Raw genomic sequence first — 8,552 nt, forward strand, 5'->3', positions numbered from 1 at the left:
ATGGGGCCCTGGCTGATGCAGCAATCTAACAAACATGTAACCCATATGCAAATTTTGCTTAGAATTCAAGCCGTTCTGCCAAAAGAAATGCTAAATAAAAATAACAATTTTTCGCATTTTTCATTTGTCATATAGCTGTATTAAAGTAGCATTATAATGATTAGTTAATTTTTAACATGAGCGCTAATTTTATTCACCGTAAAATAAATGTTTTAAAGCAGCATTAAGAAAAGGGATCTCGGTTTATTTTGAAAGAATGGTCCGGAAGCCCGGTTTGTTGCCTGCTGCCCTGATTTAAAGCCTAGTGACGTCTTCATGTCATTGGCAGCTATCCAGCGACTCATTTCCCCGGTATGACTCCCTTCCTCTCGGCCGTCCTCGCTGACAGTAGCGGCATCACGCTCTCTCAGGGAGGGAGTCACCTCCCTACCTCTTCGGCCTAAAGGGCCCTGGCTAGCCGCCGGTACCCGGAGCTCAACCGGACCCGGCTTTTCATCTCGACGTATCAGGAATGGATGGAAAGAACCAGCGAACCACAAGTGGGGATTTCTGAGAATCCCGGTGCTCAGGATTCAGGATTTGAATATCGCTTTTTCTCTCATTGTAGTAATCATCCACTACAATGTCACGACCAAGGAGACACAACTGAAGGATATTAATATTAATATTAATTCCAGGGTGAACTGAGCCGGACTTTCTATTTCCATTTAAACGATACTGGGTGCGGATGCTAGGGAATGGGAGTTGAAGAGGTGATCAGAAAATATTTATGATTTGTGGATGAGAACCGGTCACTGGATCGGATTCCTTGCGGAAAGACCCCGTCAGGGAAGGAGGAAGCAAGGGCAACTGCGGCAACCGAACCGACAACCGGGGGGAGGGGTGGGGGAGGGAGAGGGGGGAATCGAGACTGAAGAGGATGAGAAGATGGGTTTACTTTTTGGACTCTTGTGGCTGTTTACCAGCTTTCTGCAGGGCGTGCACAGCCAGGGCGTGTATGGTAAGGACGTCATTGATATTTGTAGCGGTCCATATTGCTCCAGCACTGCAAACACCGCACAATATTACCGACTGCAGCAGAACACCAACGCTTCTCTTAAAATACCACCAACACCAGCATGACCTTGTGAGGGATTTGCGTGGTTGTATTGAAGGGGTGTGTGCGCATGTGTGAAGGTCTGCACACACACATTTTCTCAAGCCATCCTATGTCTTTATTTATATTAAAATCTCTGGTATTGTCTCAGTTAGGTATAAATTCATCTTTTTTGTGGACCAAGAATTGACGACTACTTAAAAACTGGTTACGGTAAATTCCCAGATAGGCCTGTATTGTGATAAAGTTTCAGGTTTTCTAATTAGCGTCTTTGTTTCAAACAATATTTTAATCAGATTTTTAAAAAATTGGATTTAAAAATCATATTCCTCTACAAAGTATGTCATGGGTAATACTAGACCTTCTGATTCAATTTCTTTCCATATTGGAATGCCATTCTTTACAAAATTATGTTGTATGGATTTCGGTTGTACCACCCAATAATACTTAGTTATGTTTGGGCGGTACATCATAACTAAGTATTATTGGGCGGTTTTACCGCCCCTTACGATATGGGAAGTATAACAAAGATAGTTGAATTCTAGTCCCTCTTTTTCTCCATATAAATTCTAAAAGTAGCCTCCGTGTTTAGAAAATAAAAACAAGTCATCAGGTTGTGTGAGAGGGAGTACTGTCAATTTAATGGCATTGATTCTGCTCATAAGTCACAACAGCAGGTACATCCACCTCTGAATCCACTCTGTAATTTCATACATTAAAGATTCATAATTTGACCTGGCAATGCTGAATTAGATGTACTGTAATTTGTAATTCATTTTTTCAACTTCATTAAACTGAAATACACAACATTGCCAAAAGTATTCGCTCCCCTTCCTTGACTCGCATATGAGCTTAAGTGACATCCCATTCCTGACGTTGGTCCACCCTTTGCAGCTAGAACAGCTTCAATTCTTCTGGGAAGGCTGTCCACAAGGTTTAGGAGTGTGTTTATGGGGATGTTTGACCAATCTTCCAGAAGCACATTTGTGAGGCCACACACTGATGTTGGACGTGAAGGCCTGGCTGTCAGTCACTGCTCTAATTCATCGGGTTGAGGTGCACTTTGTGCACTAGTGCACGGACATGTTGGAAGAGGAAGAGGCCAGCTCCAAACTGTTCCCACAAAGTTGGGAACATGGAATTATCCAAAATATATTGGTTTGCTGAAACATTTAGAGTTCCTTTCACTGGAACTAAGGGGCCAAGCCAATCCATTAATTCCATCCATTTATTTACATCCTTATCCCATTGGGGTCAGGAGGGGTCCTGGTGCCTATCTCCAGCTGTCAACGGGCGAGAGGCTGGACAGTTTGCCAGACCATCGCAGGGCAACATAAAGACCGACGGGACAAACAATCATGCACACACACACTCACACCTAAGGAGAATTAATAAGTGTTTAACAGATTATCTCTCATGCTATACTCATGTTAAAACATAATGACAGTTTTAACAAATATGTAAAAAAAAATTTTTTTATAAAAGTTACAGACTGCAGCTTTAATTTCACTTAGGAGGGGACGGGTCAGGAGGGACGTGGGTTAGAGCTGCTGATGAGTGACCGACTCATCTGTTAAGTGGAAAAGATACAGGTACAAGTTAAATATATGAATATGTTGGTAATTTCTTTCCTTAATTCATTAAATGTTAGTGAAATGGAGGCAAGCAGTATTCTGTAGCTAAGCTAACTATGCTGAATGGTTGATAATCTCACACAGAGGTCTACACACCTCTCGGGGGGGGGGGGGGACTGGGTTACAAATTGACACATTTATCGTTTTCTCTCTCTGTCTCTCTATTTTTTTGAAAACCTAATGTAACCCGGGTATAAATTTTAACTTCCATTCCCCCATTATCTGGTTTCTCCACTCCCTGTCCCCTTTATCTCAAATCTCACGATATCTTTAATGTAATGTCAGCGATTCTCGCGAGATTTCTACATCCAATCGCTGTTGGGAATCAGTGTTACATGTACCATCGCAGCCTATCTGCTAGGTATATTAGCAGGAGCCGGGAGGTATGAAACATTAGGACGCGTTGGGAGGAGCAGAGCTGCAGGTTAGTTGAGCGTTGTGTCAATCATCATTCACCTTAAATCTGTATGATGCTTACATAATGTGCTGAACTGTAGGAGCCAACTACTAGAGCCAAGAAGGAGGGGAAAAAAAATCTGTTTGTGCGAGATAAAACTGCGGAATTGGTGAGTGTTTCCGTGTGTGATGACTGACTGTTAACCCATTTGATGGACAATAAGGTGCCTTAAATATTTATTGAGCACTTGTTTAGATTTGGGTTTTTTTTACATTTCATGTTAACTAATTTATATGGTGCATATTTATTGGATTTTTCATGGATGTAATTTATATTGAATTTATAATTATTGAAAATGCATATTGACTGAAATTGACTGTTTTAGAATTATTTATAGTGCAAAGAGTGCCATTTAATGAATTTGCACACTAGAATGTTTTGATTATTTAGATATATATACTGTATATATACTGAGAAAATGGTCCTGTTTTATTATTTAGGCCAGGTTCGATGGTGAGCTAGAGCCCAAGGAAAGATTGCACTTTTGATGCTGGAAGACTTCTGCTTCTCCTGCCAGGCTGGTAGGAGGCTCCTTGCAGCTAATGAACAATTTTGTCCCCACTCTGATCTGACTTTGGTCAGCTGATGACCTGCACTGCACCAAGCACTTTAATTGTAATCTGCTTGGGACCTCTAATCAACCCCAGCTTGGGGTAGATGAACTGAAGGGTGTGGGTCCATTTATGTTGGAACTGAGGGATTTTAATAATTTTGTTTTTTGTTTTGTTTTTCTTTCTTTTTTTGCGCATTTTTATATGGCCATTTGGATGTTTCCGCTGTTGTAAATATGTATATAATTTTTTCACACTATAAATACAAGGCACTTGCAACTGCAACTTCTAGTCTGTCTGCTCTTTCATGAGTCACACTTACCTTCTATGAAAACTAGCCCATTGATCTTATTGGTCACAATCCATTTACATTTATTGAAAATATAGTATATTGTCTTTACAAATATGCTACATTAACTTTATTATTTTTCTTAGCAGCATAGTAGTAGCCACAGTCGTTCTTGTTTTCTGCTGTCTGCTGCTGAACACGTCACAGTCAAGCGCTCCAAGCAGGAACGAACCATTTCATGCAGATCCAGGGGGGTTCAGGGCAAATGTGAGCTTTTTGGTCTGGAATGGGCAACATTTGATTTTTACTGCTAAAAACAAGTTTAGAAAATACAGTATAATTAAGTTTGTAATTGACAGGTCCCCATTTTTTAAAAATTCCTATGAACAAAAAATAAATAATTTGTGGATGGCCCCCTGTTGGTCAGAGGCCCTTAGAATTGTCAGAACTTTTGCCCCCTATACGGCGCCCCTGTCTGTGATGTATGTAATTCAGAAGTTCAACTCTATGAAGCTTACCAGAAATCGTCTGCGCTATAAACAAACAGTTTTCACTGCGAAGAGAAAAGAGCCGATCAGAAGGAGATGGGTGTTGATGTTAATTCAGTATTTTGAAGCATGGCCAACACGGACTGAACGGCTTTGTTCACTTCCTCTGCTGCCATTGCTAAAATTTCAGGCAGAATACAATTCTAGAACAGCGCAAAAAATCGACGTCACCATTAACAACGTTTCCTTCTGTTTGTTGATTGGCCAGCAGAAATTATACCAGAGGAATCCAAGTCAGTAGGAGTCCAAAGGTTGTCCTGCAAAATGGTATTTTACAGTCATGATTTGTGGTGCTTCTAGTGACTCTATTGATATTCTGTCTCTCAACAAATGTGTGTCATGGTTCAGGGACTGATTGGTGCATTTATGAAACAGTTCAAGGAAACAAAAATTAATAAAGCTGTTAAAGCTCATTGGATTAAAGTATATTTCTTAGCAATACAGTGATAGTGCATTGGGAACAACGTATTCCATTACAATATATCCATTGCTTCGATTTTCCCTTGACCCAGTGCACGTAGTTTGTGACGGATGGATTCTGGTTAAAATTACATTACTGATGGACAATGTTTCCCTCTCCAAGCATGAAACTGTTGTTGAACTGGAGAGCTTCTGACTGCTGAATAAGCGCTAGAGGCGATCATTCCTCCCAGCAGCTGTTCAATTCTATAAGCATCACTTCTCCCAATAAACTCAATAAGTGTTTATATCTGGATGTTACTATTGCACAGTTTTTTACAGTACTAATTGTAAAATTAATGCTCAAAGAATAATGCATATTGTGTATATTTTTAAATTAACCAACTCAGTTGCACACTCCTCTAGAGTGGAGAATTTTCTTATACCTGCAAAGTATTGAAATTTAAATTTTAAATACTTTGTAGGTATAAAAAATACCTGTTTGTATATAATTTTTCATAATCTATTTGTATGAGTTTATCTTCTGCTATTGCATGTCGCTTTGCTGATGTTGCACATGTTCCCTCTGTAGGACTAAAGGATATTTATATTCTGTTCTATTAAAATTCCTCACTTGGGTGACATTGGAGAGGAATTAATTATGTTAAGTGAAAAGCAAACTATATCAGAGCATGGTCATGGATAGAACCTTTTAAATCAGCTGGGCACATTTGATTTCCAGATTTTAAAAAACAAAAACGGTGTATGCAAGGAGTTTTTTAAAAAATGATCTGGTCCAAGGATGGCAACCTCTTTCTTGTTTAAATGTATTTATTTCTTCAAGACATCCATCCATCCATCCATTATCTAACACACTTATTAATTGTGGGGTGACGAGGGGTACTAGCCTGTCCCAGTGGTGAAGTAGTGAGAGGTGGGATACATTTTTGTTGAATTATTTCCTATTAGATCAGGGGTCCCAAACTCCAGGCCTCGAGGGCCACAGTCCTGCAGTTTTTAGATGTGCCACAGGTACTAAACACTGGAATGAAATGACTTGATGACCTCCTCCTTGTGTAGATCAGTTTTCCAGAGCCTTAATGACCTAATTATTCTGTTCAGGTGTGGTGCAGCAGAGGCACATCTAAAAGTTGCAGGACTGCGGCCCTCGAGGACTGGAGTTTGAGACACCTGTATTAGATTCAGTGAATATCCTAGGTTTCATAGTAATTATACACCTTGTTCCAAATTATTATGCAAATGACATTTTCTCAGGTTTTCTTAAATGTTCAATGCAAATGATGTCAGTATAGTTTTCAAGTCATGAACTATTACAGTATAAATCAAATTTTACTGAACAAAGCTCCCATGAGAACAGTATTTTTTTCAAAAATAAAAAACTCAAAATGCACTGTTCCAAATTATTATGCACAGCAGATTTTCTAAACATTTTATGGATTATAAAGAACTGTAAACGGCCATTCTTTGAATGTGCAGCATCAAGCGGTCACCTGTACTAAAATCAAAAGCCATTTCAATCAAAAACATCTGAACAGACCAAGTTCCATGTTAACATTGGACCCCTTCTTTGATATCACCTGCACAATTTTTGTATCCATTGAACTTGTGAGTTTGTGGAGAGTTTCTGCTTGAATTTCTTTGCAGGATGTCAGAATATCTTCCCAGAGCTGCTGTTTTGATATGAACTGCATTCCACCCTCAGATCTTCTGCTTGAAGAAACTCCAAAGGTTCTCAATAGGGTTGAGGTCAGAGGAGGATGGTGACCACACCATGAGTTTCTCTCCTTTTATGCTTATAGCAGCCAATGACACAGTGGTATTCCTTGCAGCATTCATTGTCATGCATTAAGATGATTTTGCTACAGAAGGTACGGCTCTTCTTTTTGAACCATGAAAGAAAGTGGTCAGTCAGAAAGTCCATATACTTTGCTGAGGTCATTTTCACACCTTCAGGGACTCTGAAGGGGCCGACCAGCTCTCTCTCTCTCTTCCCATGATTTCAGCCCAAAGCATGACTCCACCACCTCCTTGCTGACGTCACAGCTGTGTTGGGATGTGGTGACCATCCACCACCAGTCCACTACTTTGTCCATCTGGACCATCCAGGGTTGCACAGCAGTCATCAGTGAACAAGTCTGTTTGAAAATGAATCTTCATGTACGGTTGGGCCCACTGTGACCGTTTCTGCTTGTGAGCTCTGGTCAGAGGCCCAATAGTAGGTTCATGCACCACAAGCCTCTGGAGGATCCTCCACCTTGACGTTCTAGAAGCACCAGCAGCTTCAAATAACTGTTTGCTGCTTTGTAAGGACATTTTAACAGCTGCTCTCTTAATCCGATCAATTTGTCTAACAGAACCCTTCCTCATTCTGCCTTTATCTGTCCAACCCATCTTTGTTCTGAATCAGCCACAAATCTCTTCACGGTATGATAACGCTTCAGTTTTTGCTAAATATCTAATGTTTTCATACATTACATATTTGTATGAATACACTATCTGATGATTTTCCTCAGCAGAGATCCTTTCTCTTTCCCATATTGCTTGAAACCTGTGGCCTGCGTAATAATGTGGAACATCCTTCTTAAGTAGATTTCCTTTAATTGAGCTCACCAGACAAACTAATCAACCAGCTCTCTGAAATTAATTATAGTGATTCAAAGATCCCTGACACACAATACCATCTATAAATTTAATATCACAACAAAAAATGTAATCTTTATGACACTTGGATCCAATTTGCATAATAATTTGGATCATGGTGACGACTGAATTTTAGCCGCGTGTCAAGGCAGGATGCACTCGTGTTCATTTGTACAGTGGCCCTTTGCCATATGATTAGGACAGTTCCTCCCGCTGTTGCTAGCTGGAAGCTAAAGCTAGTTCTGTTTGTTTAAATTCACGTTGATCGTGAGTGAGCAGAGCATCACATTACTTTTCTGTGACTTTAGCCGTTTTCTTTCTCTTTGAATCGTTCTGTTGGTTTTTTCCACTCACAGAAACCCGTTTCAAAGCTTCACTGACAAAACCCAGCTGCGGTGGATGGAGGAGAACTCATCATGTGATTGGATGTACTCATCACTTGCGATCTGGATCTTTCAAAACGCGATCTGGAGAAGAATTGTTTCTGATGTTTGTAAAGATGTTCCGATCCTTTAAAATTAACATCCATATTCTCTGCTTCTTGCTCAGCCTAGTAAACTCACACAAACTCATCAGTTTTTACCCAAAGCTCAGGATCAGTACTGTACGGATTATCCGTGGTCATCGCTGTACCTGGCGAAGAAGTTTGCCCTTCCGCCGCCTCTGGGCGGCACCGGATCAGTCAGAAATCCAGGTTCTGGCGGACCATAGAACCGCTGTTAGCAAGGCTAACGTCTTGAGAAGCGGAGAGGGACGATGGTTCTGTTCCATGTCCAATATGAGTTTTAAAAAACCCTGTTAGCTTGGATATTTTCTTCATCACCTCGGTCGCGCTCTTCTTTTCCTTTGGTTCCTGCGCTCTGCTGTCATTTATTCTGTTGTCCGCCATCATGAGAAATCCCTCCCTGATGCTCCGC

Source organism: Xiphophorus maculatus, chromosome 19, assembly GCF_002775205.1.
Source record: "Xiphophorus maculatus strain JP 163 A chromosome 19, X_maculatus-5.0-male, whole genome shotgun sequence".
In the NCBI taxonomy this organism is placed as follows: Eukaryota; Metazoa; Chordata; class Actinopteri; order Cyprinodontiformes; family Poeciliidae; genus Xiphophorus; species Xiphophorus maculatus.